The sequence below is a fragment of the Coffea arabica genome, chromosome 11c (genome assembly GCF_036785885.1).
Source record: "Coffea arabica cultivar ET-39 chromosome 11c, Coffea Arabica ET-39 HiFi, whole genome shotgun sequence".
NCBI lineage: Eukaryota > Viridiplantae > Streptophyta > Magnoliopsida > Gentianales > Rubiaceae > Coffea > Coffea arabica.
In genome coordinates this window covers 21,161,340-21,178,703 of record NC_092330.1, presented here as the reverse complement: position 1 = coordinate 21,178,703, position 17,364 = coordinate 21,161,340, and positions in this window count along the sequence as shown.

Genomic DNA, 17,364 nt, shown 5'->3' with positions numbered 1-17,364 from the left:
GATCTTTCACGTTTCCATTGTAGGATCTGCCCAAGAATCAAATAATACTTTTCGAACTTTATCGGATCAAAAATTGTTATCAGATATAGAAAAATATTTTCACCTTATTGAAACACATTTTCATGAATGCAGGGGAAGGGGAAAAACAAAAGAAAAATAACCCGAGTTAGTAAGCAAGACTGCAAAATCGGTATGCATGTCCTATGGGGGAACCCTTTTCGTGCCAAGGGTAGGCCTAGCATGAAAATGCAATCCTCTAGGGTAGGCACCATACAATACCTGATGAATCCGATCAGTTGATTGGGTGAAAAAAAAAATGATTTGAAAGATTTGGCCTCCAATTGGAGTGAAAAGACACATTTGTCCTAAAAATTAGGACAAAGTCCGAATGGATTGCTTGCCTTGATTGACACAAAAAAATGACGTGTAAAAGAGATTGCAATGTTTAGACTAGGTCATTCAGTGAACCTTAGACCGAAACCCTAAGAGAGGGAAATCTGGTCAAATGCATAGGATGAAATTGATGGTTTATTCAAAAATTGACTAGATTACCTTAAGAAGGATAAAATGGTCAAATGCATTGAATGAAATTTGATTATTTATTCAAAATCGAATGGATAACCCTAAAAAATGAATTAAATAAATCAAATGAACTAAATGAAATCAATTGATCAAACGCATTGAGTGAAATGATGATTTATTCAAAATCGACCGTATGACCCTAAAAAGGGTAAATTGGTCAAATGAATTGAATGAAATTGATGAATTGACCGAACGACCCTAAAAAGGGTAAATTGGTCAGATGAATTGAATGAAATTGATTTATTCAAAAATTGACCGAATGACCCTAGAAAGGGTAAATTGGTCAGATGAACTGAATGAAATTGATTTATTCAAAAATTGACCGAATCACCCTAAAAAAAGGGTAGATTGGACAAATGGACTAAATGAAAACTTGATTTATTCAAAATTGGTTCGATTGCCCTACCAATGGGTGAATTAGCCAAATGAATGAAATGGATATTGATAACTTATGCAAAAATCGACCAAATCACCCTAAAAGGGTAAATTGGTCCAATGAATTGATGACTTATCCAAAGATCGGCTGGATGACCCTAAAAAGGGTAAATTGGTCAAATGAATGAATTGGTTAAATGATGAATGAATTGACAAAATGGATTGGATAAAATGGATGATTTATTCAAAAATCGACCGAATCGCCTTCAAAAAGGGTAAAATGGTCAAATGCATTTATTCAAAATTGAATGGATAACCCTAAGAATGAATTAAACTAATCAAATGAATTGAATGAAGTCAATTGATCAAACAGATCGAGTGAAATGATGATTTGACCAACTCGCCCTAAAACTAGGCAAATCGGTCCAATGGATCGAATGATTGATTCAAAATTGACTAGATCACCCTAAAAAGGGTAAACTAGTCAAATGAAATCGGATGACTTATTCAAAATTGATTGAATTGACCTAAGAAATGAGTAAATAGGTCCAATGAATAAAATGGAGATTGATGATTTATGCAAAAATCGACCAAATCACCCTACAAGGGTAAATTGGTCAAATGAATGGTTCATTCAAAATTAATTGACAAAACGGATCGACTGAATCGTTCGGCCATTGGTTGTTTCAAAAAATAGTCTATGAGCCTTCTAAAATCACGATTTGGCCCCAATTTATTAATTGTCTCAACGATAAGGAATTATTTGTGAATTTCTTCCAATTAACGTCCTTTACGCAAGGGAATTTTACCAATTTTGATAAAAAATGGCCAAAAAGTGATTCCTAGACGCTCATATCCTAATGTGCAAAAGTTGCTTTATTCTCTTTAAAAGGATCGGATCATTACCTTACCTTGTGCACTACCCCTTTGGATGGTACGAGAAAGGTAAACGTGCAGGTCTCATTGGATTATATATCCGAGACATGGGGTGGTTTATTTCTAAAATGGGATTCCCTATGTGGCATTCCCTTCAAAGGTAGATGCATGATGCCATTTTATTAAAGCAATGTAAATATGCAACAAATATGGCCTAAAGGGCATAAATAATGCATCGAGGGGAAGATGTCTAAAATGAAATGTACTTATTAAAAATTAAGCATAATGACTGAAATTTAAACATATGAGCTATCTAGTGGGTAAGTCACTAAAAGAGTGCCAAAGAAGCCTCTTATTGCTAAGGCACATGAATGCAAGCCAAGAAAACAAAAAGAATGGTTAGTGCAATTGATAGTACACATAACACATTAGGAGCAATTAAGAAAAGAAATACAATGAAAGCAATAAAAGGGGTGGAACCCCTTCCCTCGTGCCTAATGTGCTTAATAGGGTAAGGTCGACTCTACCCTAGGCGAATGCTAACATGGATGCATGAGGCTGGGGCTCACTAATGCAACTAGACTCGATAAGGCTTCGGCTCCCAAGCCTTCAGACCTAAAGACCAAGGGTCATCACTCCCAAGGCCTTCGATCGGTGGCTCGAGTGATCCCTTAGGTAGCGCTATGGGCGCAGCGCACACCAGCCGCCTACCCAAGGCGATCGATCCTAATCCTACAAGGCGGTGTGGGAAACGCCCACGAAAAATAAAATAAAAAGGGATAACAATAAGTAAACGTGCACGTATGAAGTGTTCCCTATTTTGAGGGAAGGGGTTGAGAACCACGCGAGGCTCTAAAGGTGACACACACCCCCCCAAATGCAATGCATAGCGCGAAATCATACATAAATAAATCATCCATCCATCCAAACAATCGTAGGCGAATGTGTGAGGAAGTGAGTTGATATGCGAAATGCAAAAATCCTAGAAAAGGGAAAAATGCAACCCTAAACATCCAAATGTGATAAATAAAAAGGTTTAAAAGAAGAAAAAGATTGATTAAATCAAATTTGCTCGGACTCTCGAATGTCCCCAGTGGAGTCGCCAACTGTCGCGCCCCATTTTTTGAATAAATGAATAAATGGTTTGAAAAATGGATTTTGTGATTGGAAAATGAATTGTGATTTAAAAGAAAGATGGGTCTAAATGGGACTTTTGAAAATGCGACGATTTGACCCAAGAAAAATAGTTCAAAAAGGGTTTTTTATATGAAAAATGGAGTCGCCACTTGGTATAGAGTTAGGGTGTACCAAGTCACCCAAAAAGTGAGTTTTTAAGGAAAAAAGTAAGAAACCCTTTTGAACGACTCCTAGTCCACGCAAACAAAGAAAAAGGTTCGGGAGTCACATTTGACGAAGGGGAAGGCAAGGATAAAAATCCAAGGCACCCCTTCGACCTAGCCAAGGCTAGTTGCGTGATTTAATCAAAGATTTTCTTGTTTTAACCAAAAAATTTATTACATTTGGATGTACTACATGAATGCAAACCCTAGACCTAGGGGTATTGGGGGAAATTTCCCTTCAAAAGTTGAGTGGTGCCAATCACATTAATTGTGAAACCCAATAACGATCCTTTGAAGAAGTCACGAATAATGCGAGTGGGATGCAAATGAATGGAATGCATGTATGCAATGTGAGGACATGAGTTTGAAAAAAAGTAATAAAAGGCAATAATATGTAAGTGAAAATGTGCACGTGAGTGGGCAAGGTGCGGTGTGTGAAATGATAATATGAAATACATGTGTGCAAGTGATGATAAAAGTGTTCGTGTGTAAGTGAAGGGATAAAAGGTGTACGTGTGCAAAATGAGACAAAAGTGTTCGTGTGTAAGTGAAGGGATAAAAGGTGTACGTGTGCAAAATGAGACAAAAGTGTTCGTGTGTAAGTGAAGGGATAAAAGGTGTACGTGTGCAAATGGTAGGAAAAAATGAAAGTGTAATGATAGAGTGGATGCATGAACCTAGGGAATTCATGCATAATGGGTACGGGGAGACCTAAATCGTGACTCAATTTGCCCTTTGATAGAGAGGATACAAGCGTGCTAAGGCTTAGAAAAAAGCCACACTCGTCTATATCCCATATTTAAGGGGACTCTCAAGCAAATGAACCCTATAACTAGCATGAAATGCAAAAATCCTAAAATGGAGGGAAAAGGGGTTCGAGGTGCATGCCAAATGATAAAACTAAGAAAAATGCATGAAATGAAGTGAAACATGCAAATATGTACTAATGAGGGGAAATCCCTAAGGGTCTAGCGTTGGACTAGCCCATTCTATGAATTCCGACTAGCGTTGGACTAGCGGAAACGGAACAATGAACCACAACTAGCGTTGGACTAGTGTGGCGACGGGAAAGGGGGCCACAACTAGCATTGGACTAGTGTGGTGACGTCCATTCATCCATCACATTCATTCATGACTATAAAAAGCGAGTAGACATGCGAGTCACTTATAAACACGTAGCACATAACACTTAGCATGCTTGACTAGATGCAAGGACCTAAAAAGGCGATTAAACACGTAACACGTAGGCATGCAACCAAGCTAATGAACTTACTACATTCACTAACTAAAACAAAAGGGGAAAGGGAAAATGGACCAAATTGCTCGCCACAGCCCTATCTATTACAAGCCAAGAGGTGTACACATACCCCATTTAAAAGAATAATTTAATAAAAGCAAGAAGGAATGAAATAATGGAACTAAAGAATGGTAAGGAAAGCAAATTAGGCATGCGATTCACACTTAGCACATTGGATCACATAGGAGAGACAAAAGGGATAAAAGAAATTATACCTCCCTTGAAATGAAGCTCTAATGGAGTGAAATCAACTTATTTACCCTCCAAAATAATAAAGGAGTCAAGGTGCCAATTTATTTGACAAATAATCACAAATGACAAAAAATAAACATGAATTTGAATCAATTAAATCATGTCAACAAACCACATTTAAGAAGTCACAAGAAGAAAGGACTTGATTGCAAAAATTAATAAAGTCTTGGGGTCAAAATTACAGAAAAATAAAGTTCAAGGACCTAATTGCAATTAAAGTAAGGACCGAATTGAAAGTAGTTGAAAATATCTAGGGCCACAGTGAAATTAAAGAAAAGTACAGGGACTGATCTGCAAATGCATTCTCTGGTTTCTTAATGGACCAGGCCATGGGGCCATTTATTATTTGTTTGGGCCAAAGCTTCCCAGCCCAATGGAAATTCAGAACAAAAAGGGAATGGGCCATTTTATTTGTTCATTGGGGCCAAGCTCTTCCTAGCCCAACCGAAAAACCCAAGCAAAAACAGATGGGCTAGCTTTCACTTTCCAGCAAAGCAAATCCAACCAACAGAGTGGGCTTCACCTCTTAAACCCAAACCAGAAATTCAAACAAACGAAATTAAGCCCACTTTTCAAACCCAACCAAATATTATTACCCAAAAAAACCAAATCATAAAACTAAACTCAACAAGATTAGCAAATCAAATAAAATTATCAAGCCACAATTATGATCTAAATCCCAGAATTAATTTATCCCAAAAAAAGTCACATAAAATAAGCAAACATAGGATTAAGCTCAAGAAAGGCAAAATGGATTTGATTTTTTTCAAATTTTGAGGCCACGGTGAACAAGACAGAAGCTGAAGGGTTCAATTGCAATTTTTTTTTTTAAAAATTCATTCATTCATGAATTGCAGGAGATTTCCTCTTCGGTGCAACTGAAAAATGAAAAATTTCTGCAACTTTTCTTCTAGCTCACCAACTACGCGAAGCAACAGGGAGCTAAAAAAATTACGCAAATCGTGACTCTCTTCATCATCCGACACCAATGACAACCAAAAATAAAAAAATGGTTCCAAAATGCATTGACTTTTTCTTTCCCCCCATTAATCAAAAGTGCAGATTCCGGCCAGCCCAGGTTTTCCTTTGAACGCGCATAGGAAATACACAAGGCTTATTCTTTTGGCTTCAAAATTTCATTCAGGCATTTTATCGAGCAACAACTAGGCATAAGGAATTTCACCGAATTCTTTTGTTCAATTAGAAGTTAATTAGCCCAAAATTTATCAGAAACCCAAAGAAATCCGACCCAATCAACACACAGAACATGTATATTCAAAACCGAAGCCAATTAGCAGGAAAATTGCACCAGATGAAATCCCAGCAGTCCCATTTCAAAAGACGGATAAGAACTGAAATTTAAAGAGGAAAAAAACTTACCATGCTCTTGCTTAGGCAGCGACAGCGATGGTTCCAATGGGATGGTGGCTGTGAACAATTCCGTAGCTATCAACAATATGCAGTTCCTTCGCCGTCGTGCTCCATCTTCTGCTCGCGTTCCTGGCCGATCATTGAAGCCGAAGCCTCCCCTCCTGTTTTGCAGCTCACGGCCTCCCTTCCTGCTCTCTCTGTTCTGCCTTTTCCTTGGTCCCTCTTCATCCGCCATCCCCTTGGTTTTCTTTTACAATGTTTTTCTCTACCAGTTTTCTAGGGATAAATGGACAAATTGTTTGCACCCTCGAATCTAGGGTGCTTGGCCGAAGGGTCGATGAAAGACCAAGCTGGAAGAACCCAGCGATCGATGAGGCGTCGGAGGAGACTTGGAATGAGTCCATGCTTCTTGTAGTGGAGGCTTTTGTTCTTGGGCAGGCGGTTGAAAGGGCTTGAGTTGGAAACGGGCAAGAGCAAAAATGGGGAGTGAGGGGTTTTGTCCGAATCGTTTGAGGAAATTGGGGAAAATTTGAGGACGGAAGGTGGAGAGAGACTCGTAGCAGTCCGTTGGGATGGTGGGAAATTTGGCAGTCGTGATTGGAAATTTTCTTTCCTCCGATGGTTGAAGTTGAAACCCCCCATCTCCCTTGCTCTCCATTTTTCTTCAGCTCCCCTTTTTCATTGCCGAGCTTTTTCTGTTTTTCAGACCTCCGTTTTTTGTTCCGCCGCCCCCCAGCCATCTCGTTTTTTCTCCCCTGTTTTGCCGAACATAGCCTCTCTATTCCGTCACACTCTCTTAAGCCATCCCCCCTTCTAAGCTAAACAAGTGTCCTCCTAAATGTTGTGTTGTCAATTAAACAAAAGGAACACTTGTCCCATGATTGTTTTGTACACTTGTTCAACATGCACACTTCCACCTATTTTTTGTCATTTTCATTCCTTTTCTTTCATTTTTCATTTTTCATCATTTTTCACTTTTTCTTCTTTTTCCTTTTTATTTTCATTTTCAAGAAATTCTATGCTAAAAACTTAAAAATAATAATAACACAAAAAACTAAAAAACTAAAAAGTGAAAAAAAACGAGCACAGACTAAAAAATAATTAGTAAATGAAATTACACCAAAATTTGGTGTCTACAGGAGGAGCATTCGATGAAGACCTGTTGAAGACATGTGCCTAGCTAGCAAATGTAATAGTTAGGGCTTTAATTGCTTTATGTGTCTTGCATGCTTAGTTACTATGTGTTAATTTGCTTTATTAGGCTCTTGCATCTAGTCGAGGATGCTAAGTGTTATGTGCTACGTGTTTATAAGTGTTGGACATGTCTACTCGCTTTCCATAGCTATGAATGAATGTGATGGATGAATGTACGTTTCCACTAGTCCAACGCTAGTAGGAATTTATAGAATGGGCTAGTCCAACGCTAGACCCTTAGGGATTTCTCCCGTGAGTCCATACTTGCATGTGTCACCTCATTTCATGCATTTTTTATTAGTTTTATCATTTGGCATGCTCCTCTAACCCTTTCCCTTTCATTTTAGGTTTTGCATCTCATGCTAGTTATAGGGACATTTGCTTGACGAGTCCCCTTTCGATAAGGGAAACGAGCGAGTGTGGCTACAAAGATAGCCTTAGCACGCTAGTTATCCTTTCTAATCAAAGGGAAAATTAAAGTCACAAAATTAGGAGTCCCCGTACCCGACTTGATGCATTCCTCTAGATTCATACATTTTCATACCATTTTCTCACCTTTTTATCCATTTTTTTTACTACTTATACCTTTTTCAATTTAAAATGACATGTCTCACACATTGCACTTATTTGCTACTATCATACCCTATTTTCATCTATTTGCACACAAACACTCTTACTTTCTCACTTGGCACACGTACACTTTCCTTACATGTGCACACATGCACTTTTATCACATTTGCATACTTCCACTTACACATTCTTGTTTTATCATTTTTTCACTTCACACAAACTCACATTTTCACATGGCATGCATTCATTTCACTCATTTTTTACGTCATTTAGGATTACGTGTGACCTCTCCAAAAGGGTCATTATTGGGCTTCACAATTAATGTGATTGGCACCACTCAACCTTTGAAGAGAAATTTCCCCCAATACCCCTAGGTCTAGGGTTTGCATTCATGTAGTACATCCAAATGTAATAAATTCTTTGGTTAAAACAAGAAAATCTTTGATTAAATCAAGCAACTAGCCTAGGCTAGGTCGAAGGGGTGCCTTGGATTTTTATCCTTGCCTTCCCATTCGTCAAATGTGACTCCCGAACCTTTTTCGTTGGTTTACGTGGACTAGGAGTCGTTTAAAAGGGGTTTCTTACTACTTTTTCCTATTTTTTTTTTTAAAAAAATTCATTTTTAGGTGATTTGGTACACCTTAACTCATTACCAAGTGGCGACTCCGATTTTTTTATTTTTTATTTTTAAAACCCTTTTTAAACTATAATTTTGGGTCAAATCGTCGCATTCTCAAACCCCCATTTAGACCCATTTTTCTTTTAAATCACAATTCATTTTCCAATCACAAATTGAATCAAAAAATACATTTTTAAACCATTTATTTATTTATCAAAAAATGGGGCGCGACACCAAGAAAACGTCAGTGCCTACAACATAAGGCATGAAATTGTGACGGGTGGATATTATAGAAAATTGGGGCACTATTGAGTTGGAAAAGTACCTTGACTTGAATGTCTTTCCTAGTCAAGTTGTAGATATTCTCGTGAGCTAGGGTTGACTTTAATATTTTTTTTTTATCCTTTCATTCATGATTTAGGTTTCACGATAGGGTTCTCTATGGGTCCCGCTTAAGTTTAATGGGCATAACTTCCGAGTGTTTATAATCTAATTGTGTGTGTGTGTGAGTTTCTTCCATTTCGGGAAAAAAATTTCACGATTTAGGGACTGTTTTCCACTTTCATATCCCCACTTTCTAGCGTATAATTTGGAAAGACGAAAAATATCAAGAAGATTGTGCCACTTGATAGTATTTGTATGTTTATAGACAAATGAGTGCACAGGAGCAAAAGGTAAATGTTGGTTTGTGACAAATTTGAGTTTCATGACAAGGCTAATTAAGCTCCAAGAAAGCACTTCATTGTTGTACGGTCTACAGTTGTGCAAGGACCGAGTCAGAGGGCCTTTGCTGGTGGAGGTAGATTCTAAGAGTCTGGTCCATCTTCTTAATGAGGGAGAAACGTCTCAACGGCTCCTATGCAATACACTGCGATGCATAAGGGCTCTGCTTTCTTCACTTGCAACGCGCGTTTCCCACGTTTTTAGAGAGGCAAACTCTACAGCAGATAAACTAGCAGGGTTGCGTTTGGCATCGGAGGCCCTTTACACTTCCACCTAGGAACTCTCGACTGTAGTGCCGGCTTCATTGTGCTTAGACAGCCGGGAATTCACCTCCCTGCGATGGCAATCTATAGGGGATTAGCTCTCCCCTTGCGGTTGTACTTGAACAGAGGTCAGGTCTGGCCCCTCTCTAATTCATTGTATTTCGTTTCGATATAAATAAATTGATAGTTTTTTTTAAAAAAAAAAAAGCTCCAAGAACGAATTTGAGATTGAAGATTAAACAAAATATAAAACAAGAAATTTTTAAAGATAGCCAAAACGTTTAAATTTAACTGGACATATTACTATATCATCTTGATGAGTACGTGTTAACAAAAAATCAATTGGACTTTTCATTGTTGAATCAACGTCTAATATCTGTGCAACGTACAAATGTTAAAATGTCTAATGAAATGTAAATAAGTTTAAGTCAGTACTGAAATATATTGTGTGTTTGATTAAAATTTTGCACTCAATTTATGTACAGCATAAAATAAACCATTAGTGATTTTGATATTTAAAATTAAATTAAATTTTTATTCTTATTAATTTTCTAAGAGGGGAAGGATAATACTTTTGTTCTTTAATATTTGGATTGTAAAAAAAATTAGGGATAATTTCAGAATCTCCCCTAAGATTTCTAATAATATCACTCAGCTCCCTGGAGGTTTTTAAAATCTTACTTACCTCCCTTGAATTGGCATTTCTCCTAACATTTTAACCCCTTTGGAGGAAATATAAGAAAGATAAAGCTTTTGTTCCAATACTACCCTTATGTTATCATACTTATGAAATCTATGACAACAATAAAAAATAAAATAAGGCTAAATTTTTATAAGTTGTAAATTTCTTGATATAAACTATTCATTTTAGTTGTATTGGACCAAAAGCAAAATTTATACCTTGAAAAATTTACACATATGAAGAGATTATTTTAGTTTTTAATACAACTTAAACTACATAATGAATTAAAACATATTTCCCTAAAAAATTTCTTGACTTCCTTAATTATAACTTAACTGTGCACAAAATTTTTTAAAATATTAGTTACTCATCAAATCCTTCTAAGTGGTTGATCTTGATTATAATTAATTTATTCATGTCCTTTGTTATCCCACCACAACCCCAATGTAAAAGAAATATAGACCATTATTAATTAGCAATTGTTTTTTAATTTACATTTTTTTGGTTTTAAAATTTTATTTTGTTTTGGTTTTTTGGTTAGATAGTTATTAAGAACAAGGTTAATGTTGTCAATTTGTGACCTTTGATAGAAATATTTAGTCTTGTTAAGTTGGTAAGGAAGGTAAGTGATATTTTAAAAACTTTAGAAGAGTTGAGTGATATTATGACAAACCTTAGGGGAGGTTTTTGAAATTATCCCAAAAAATTAGTTCCTAATGTTTGAGTTATAACAAATATTGTTCACAATTCAATTTCAACCAAATTGACCCTGTTGTTTCAGCCTGAGCGAATGTAACCATTAAAGTATTAGTTTTTGCCAAATTGATTGCTAATGTTGCTTAAACAATTTTATTAAACTCACAAAGATATAAAAAGTAATAGGAATTCAGAGTAATCATATATATTATTGAAAAATTATGAAGTTGTAAAAGGTACATAAATGTGAAATAAGCCTTCAATTTTGTGTTCTATTTAGTGTTTAATCCATAGGAATTTAATTGTCTTCGATAGCCAAACTTGAGGTTTGTTTGGATTGTAAGTTATTTGGGATATTTTTACTGTAGCACTTTTTGTGACGTGATGTATATGAGATGAAAAGGTAATTGGGAAGATAAAAAGGTGTATTGGAAATTGTAATGATGATGTAAGCAAATAAAATTGAATAATTTGCACTCAACATAAATTTTTGTGAAATTTGCCAAATTTATACTTTTTTGCAGTGAATCCAGTCTTTTTGAATTTTTTATATATAGTACATTTATGAATTTTCCCAAATATTCACAACATCAGGGATTAATTTGGCTGAAATTGATTATTGTAAAGGACTACATTTGTTTCGGTCATCATATATTTGAGCAACATCGCCAAAGATTGGAGACCAATTTGGTTTGTATCCAAACAACAAGAACTAAATTTTTATTTGTTTTCATTTGGTTTACAAATTACTGTATCCCCATATGTTTTCACAGGAGCACCTTGCACACACTTCATATGGAACGCTTAAAGAATAATTTGTACTTGCTCCAAAAAAAGAGAAAAGAATAATTTGTTTTTAAAACATAGAGTGTGTGTATGTGAAATGTATATTTAGGCAGTGGATCCTCTCTTACAACTTCCATATTATACTCTTGTTATACTATCTATTTGATTGACATTTGCCCTATGTAATAATGGATAAGAATCTTACTTTTAAAATATCTATTTTGGTCGAATACTCGTTACTTTAAGAAGCTGTATAACATAGTATAATATAAAAATGTGTAACAGAGACCCCCAAATCGTACATTTATCAAATGTTAAAAAGTTTGTAGCTTCTAACATATTACATATATATTGGCAAAGATAATCATGCATCGCACTACTAGTAAATACTAAGCCTAGTATTTAACCACTATTAGATATGCCCAGTAGCGACATGACGAGCATAATTTCCTCAAGTGAAGTCACGCACGAAGCCTAGTTTTTATATTCTGTTGCTGTGTTTTTTTTCCCCCCCTAACATGTCGAATAGAGAATAGTAGGAAATGTCCAACAGGTTAGTTAACAATACTTCTCTCACACCTCTCTTCCCAATTATGCTTTGCTCGTTGAGATCGTGTAGAGCTCTTAACCATAATTTCAAGAAAAAGAAGTTATAGATAGAGATTGTTTTCAATTCATTATTTTAATTAATTATAGATTCTGATTTTGAAAAATAAGTTTTTGTGACACTTTCTTTTACTTTTGTACTTAGATTATAAATTTTTTTAATAGTAAAAAAAAGCTAAAATTTATAATCAATCAAAGAGTAGTTTTGCTGGTTCTGATTTTTCTTTATAAACTATAATCACTTTCCATAGTTAGATTTTGTAAAATTTAAAACAAATGAGAAGAATATGCTAGTAATAAGGTATAAGATAATGTTTAAGTTGAACAATAATAGAAACTGGAGGTGGCGATTATAAATTTTATGCCAACAATTGCATATTAAAAAAAATTGCCAGGTATTATAGGTATTGTTTGGGAGGCGAGTATCAAATTTCTCAAGTCCGCAAACATCCTGTCGCGCCCCATTTTTTGATAAATAAATAAATGGTTTAAAAATGTATTTTTTGATTCAATTTGTGGTTTGGAAAATGAATTGTGATTTAAAAGAAAAATGGGTCTAAATGGGGGTTTTGAGAGTGCGACGATTTGACCCAAAAATTATGGTTCAAAAAGGGTTTTTGAAATAAAAAACGGAGTCGCCACTTGGTAATGAGTTAAGGTGTACCAAATCACCTAAAAATGAATTTTTTAAAGGAAAAAATGGGAAAGAGTAGTAAGAAACCCCTTTTAAACGACTCCTAGTCCACGTAAACCAAAAAAAAAAGGTTCGGGAGTCACATTTGACAAAGGGGAAGGCAAGGATACAATCCAAGGCACCCCTTTGACCTAGCCAAGGCTAGTTGCGTGATTTAATCAAAGATTTTCTTGTTTTAACCAAAGAATTTATTACATTTGGATGTGCTACATGAAATGCAAAACCCTAGATTCTAAGATGTCTCTTGTAAGGCTTTTGGTCCCAACCACATGAATTGTGGCGGCCAATGAAAGAAAACCTTATAGAGGTCGATTAATGCAAATGATGATTCAAGTGCAAGTGTGCAAGTGTATAAAAATGTGCATGTGTGCAATTGTATGAAAATCCAAGTGTTTGTGTGCAAGTGTATGAAATATAGTGATAAGTGTATATAGATCGTAATTAAGTGCAATTTTGTGAAGTAGAAATCAAAATTGAACAATAAGGAAAGGAAAACGTAATGAGAAAATGTGAATTGAAAAAGTGAGTAAGTGAAAAATTGAGAATGAATGAACCTAAAGGAATGCATCAGGTCGGGTATGGGAATGACTCCTAACTTTTTCGACTTCGATTTTCCCTTTGATTAGAAGGCAAAACTAGCGTGCTAAGGCTATCGAGTAGCCACACTCGCTCGTTTCCCTTATCAAAAGGGGACACTTCAAGCAAATGTACCCTAACTAGCATGAAATGCAAGACCTAAAGTGAAGGGGAAAGGTTTAGAGGAGCATGCCAAATGATAAAACTAAGGAAAATTGCATGATATGTAGTGAATATGCAAACTATGCACGAATGAAAAGGAAATGGACCTATTGGGTCTAGCGTTGGACTAGCCCTTTCTATGAGTTCCTACTAGCGTTGGACTAGTGGAAACGATAAAAGAAGCCACAACTAGCGTTGGACTAGTGTGGTGACGTACATTCATCCATTCCATTCATCCACACTATAAAAAGCGAGTAGACATGCGAATCACTTATAAACACGTAGCACATAACACTTAACATGCTCGACTAGAGGCAAGAACCTAATAAAGCAATAAACACATAGCAACAAAGGCAAACATCTAAACTAATGAACCTATTTACATTTGCTAACTAAAACAAAAAGGGGAAGGGGAAAATGGACCAAATTGCTCACCAAGCCCTATCTATTACAAGCCAAGAGGTGTACACATACCCCATAATGAATAACTTAAATAAAAGTAAAAGTAAATGAAATAAATGCAAGGAATTAAGAAAGCAAAGTAGACATGCATATTCACGTAACACGTAGGAGCACGTAGGAGAGAGGTAAAAAGGATAAAAGAAAGTTATACCTTCCCCCGCTTGTGAAGCTAGTAAATGGAAAAGGTTCTAATTTGGGCTAAAACCATTAAACAGAGGATTAATGCACCAATTTAATAGTAAATCAAACAACACAAATTCTTCAAAAACAAAACTTAAGGAACCACTAGTGGCTATAAAATTTAACCATTAAGTTCTTCAAATAATCAAACAAGTCCATACTCATCAAATGGAATTCCAATTTGAACATTAAAGAAAATTTGAAGGACCAAATTGATTAATCTTTTCAATTTCTTGGGCCATAGTGCAACAAAAAGAACTTGAGGGGGTTAAAAGGCAATTTTTGAAAAGACTTCCATGCATGCATACGAGACAATTCAGCTTCTGCAACAACAAGAAGATTTCGGCAGCTAAGCTAGCTCATCCGCAGCTTCATCCATGAAACTTTGGCTAACCAAACGTTAAACTAACTCTAATTAAAGCATGCTTAAACATCACCTAATCAAAGTAGCTCTTAAAAGAATTTCTTGCAAACTTATGTAACAAAGAGCTCCTGCCAAAAATAAAAGCTGCTGCACTCCTGTTTGCAAACCAACTCAAAGATTACTGCATTTTCATCTTCGACCAGATTTAGGCAAAGAACTAATGCAACCTTTGGACACATTCTATCAAACAATACCCAAACTTTGAGTCAAGCAACACAACACACAACTTGATCTCCCTAAGTTGCTGTTACTGAAAAAAAAGAAACCTGCTGTGTTTTTCAATCTTGCGGCCATTTTTATTTCATGCAAATGGATATCGAACTCAACACCAATTTTTGTCACAGCCCTCTAACCAAACCCCCAAGAAAACTAATTTAGCATCATGACACACAAGTTTAACATTCAAAACAATCCAACCATAGAAGAACAATCATGCCAATGCTGAAAAATCCTATATGAAAGGTTCGGCACTTTAAAACCAGCTTTTCAAACATAAACACATCCACATACAATTATCATACAATCCTCCCATTTTGTAACATGACACCCGTAGACTCAAACACCAAGATGGTCGAACAACAACTAAGCAAAATCTGAGCAACTTTAGTACTAAGACATTTCTGCCACAAAAAGAAACTCTCGACAGACAATTAGAGCATGAGGAATTCCAGCAACCTGGTACGGCTAACAAAACTTTAACAAGGAGAGAGATTTAAAATCCAAGCTCATACTAAACCTTAAGAATACACAGCCAAGATACTATGTAAGAGAGAGACAGAGCAAGAGGAAAGAAAAATGGTTTCAGGTCCACTCCAACTCATATTCAAATCAAAATTTGCTGCTGCAATTCTGTTTCCTGACTCAAGTTTCTAATCAAATTTTGATCAAAACTTTGCTAACCGAACATACAGACTCTAACCTAAACAAACAAGTATAGGACTTTAACATCTAACAAGCAAAACATAAAAGGGAACTCATGCAAAAGCTTGCAAAGAAACTCATGCCTTTAACAAATCCCAGCCACGGCGTTTCTTTTCATTTCCATCATGCAAACCAGATTTCTGGGTTTTTTATTGTGAATGCGTAAGTTCCTCCTTGCTATAACTAAAAATCTGGATCAAACATCATTCCCTAATTTCAAGCAAAACAAAAATTACAGCAACTCGACATTCATACGCACCCAGACACATTCTGCAACAATTTCATCCGACTCTAATCTATTTATGCGAAAATGAAACTCTGATGAACCCCCACAGTAAACAAAAATTACTGTAATGGTTTCAGCCCATTTGTGGTCACATCACTCAAACAACATCATCCATTTCCCGAAGATTCAAACATGTCATTAATCAAGGAAGATGCAGAAAAGGAAGAAACTTGCGACAGATTGAAATTAGATTCATCGAAAGTTACTGCCTTTCTAGCCAAATCATCTAATCATTGAACATCCAATTGCCATAAAGCTTTCAAATGCTCACAAATTTCTCAAAAGTATCAGGAACCATAGACAAATAAACTAACAGATGCATGTACAAGGAAAGAAACAAGAAGCAGCCGCGATGCACTCAAACTTTCACAGGATTATGCTGAAATGATAAGAAACAGAACGGGTTTACCTCACACGTTGCTTCTGAAAAATGAAAACCCAAGAATTGCTTGATGCAGGAACTCTTTCGTTGATGAAGTCGCCCCTCCTTTCTTAGTTTCCTCTTGCTTGGTTTCTTCTCCTCAGATCATAGCCTTCCAGATTCTCCTCCAGATGTCAACCAGCTTTGCTTTCATCGGTCGTTCTTTCCTCCTCTCGAGCTCTCTCTCTTTCTCTCCTGCTTTCTGTTAGCTGTCCACTCAAAACCTCTCTCCGTAGCTTTCTTCTTTTCCTACGCCATCAACCAGAATCTCTCTCTCGCTCCTCCCTTAATCTCTCCCTCTCTCCCTTTTTTTTTGTTTTTGCCGTCTGACTTTTTACATGCGCCGCCCTCCTCTCTCGGTCACTCCCCCTTGCTTCCGTAACCTCCCCCTGTTTTTCTGCGAACGAAACCCCCTTCTCAGAAACTCTCCCCTCTCTCTCTCGTTCTCTAAATTTCTGGCTCTCCCAAACCCTCCTCCTTTTCCAGATTCCTTTCTTCTTTTTCCCTCTGTGTATCGATCCTTTTTGCCGTTTTTCTTTTCTCTGTGTTATTTTCTTCAGTTTGCAGCCGTCCCCTCTCTCCTCTGTTGCGGCTGCCTTCCTCTTGCTCTTTTATATCATCAACCCCCCTCCTAAACCCTTAAAACATTGCCACCATATTTGCAGCTTAAGGAGCCGCACAAGTCCTCCTTTGCAAACTGCAAAAAATTGCAGCTTGCATGCCGCGGCTCTATTTTTTTTTTTTTTTTTTAAACTTAATAATTTAACAAAAATAATAATAAAACTAAATAATAATAAAACAACAATTTTAATCAAAATAAACAAACTAAAAATAACAAAATTACCATTTTCGATCTTTTCTTTCATTTTTCATCGTTTTCCATCATTTTTCTTCCTTTTTTCCTTTTTTCCAAAATAAATTAACGAAAATAAACCAAAAATGCCAAAAGATTGAATTTGAACGTATTTTTGTGAACAATTTTCCTTTTTTTCTCTTTTTCATGATT